The sequence below is a fragment of the Bubalus bubalis genome, chromosome 2 (assembly GCF_019923935.1).
Source record: "Bubalus bubalis isolate 160015118507 breed Murrah chromosome 2, NDDB_SH_1, whole genome shotgun sequence".
NCBI classification, from domain to species: domain Eukaryota; kingdom Metazoa; phylum Chordata; class Mammalia; order Artiodactyla; family Bovidae; genus Bubalus; species Bubalus bubalis.
Window position 1 is genome coordinate 26,916,353 of NC_059158.1, and position 1,255 is coordinate 26,917,607.

Genomic DNA, 1,255 nt, shown 5'->3' on the forward strand with positions numbered 1-1,255 from the left:
GAATATATAATGCATTCACATGGTTCAAAAATCTAAAATATACGAAAGGCTATACAAGAACTTCCATGGTGGCCCAGTGGTTAAGAGTCTGCCTACCAATGAAGGGGACACAGGTTTGATCCCTGGTCCCGGACCTAAAATCCCACATGCCATGGAGCAACTAAGCCCACGCACCACAACTACTGAAGCCTACGTGCTCTAGAGCCCGTGTTCCACAACGAGAGGAGCCACCTCAGTGAGAATCTCACCCACCGCAACCAAAGTAGCCCCTGCTCGCTGCACCTAGAGAAATCCCGTGCACAGCAACAAAGACCCAGCACAGCCAAAAATAAATAAACTTATATTGTTGGAAGTGTTTCCAGCTCTGCCTCCCAGTTCTTTTCAGTTCTGCTCTCTGCAGGTAAACATCATTATCATTTGTATATCCTTCCAGTTATATTTGACATAAGTATAAGAAAATATGAATATATATAACTTTTATCCTGTTATTACCCAAATGGTTATTTAGAGACTTCTAGTTTTTTTTGCACTTCAGAACTAAAAGTATGACTTATTAGTACTGTTTTAAACATGTGTTGACTTGCAGCTTAAATATTAATTGAGCTCCTATTATGTGCCAGGCAGGGTGCCAGAAGGCAGAACCCTAAAACAGAGCCCTACTTTAGAAAAAAGTCACCACGCAGTAGGCAAGATAGATGCATCAATAGCAGAAGTAATTTTAGAAAAGAAAAAATTGCCACTCGAGAGTAGCTAATACTTGGGAATTTAAAAACTGGAGAAAGACAAGTATTTGATCTGCGTCTCATAAAGAAAACACACTCATTTCTTACTGCAAGAGGGATTTCTGCCCAGATGTAAAGAAACAGTCCCAAGGTGACCCTTCATGCCTGTCACAATCAATGCAAGCCCCTTGGAGTTTTATTAGAGGAAAATCCAGCACAGATGTGGAGATGGTTTTCTGCCTTCACATTTTTACAATTTGAACACTCAGTCATCACTCAGATACTTAGAACTGCTGAAGGAGCAAGGGCTGGCAGCAGGTGCATCACTGGGCAGGCCGGGGGAGCACTGGTGTCCAGGCTGATGCTCCCACCAGCCTCCTGGGAGCAAAGGAACAAAAAGAAGAAACTGAATGGGTGTGGGGGTAGGGATGCGGAAAGAATCACCTTCCCCACGTACAGGTCTGGCCTTGGCTTCAGGAAGCTGATCTCTAAGCCTTGGAATCTCTCTTACCATTTACTATTCGGAGACATGC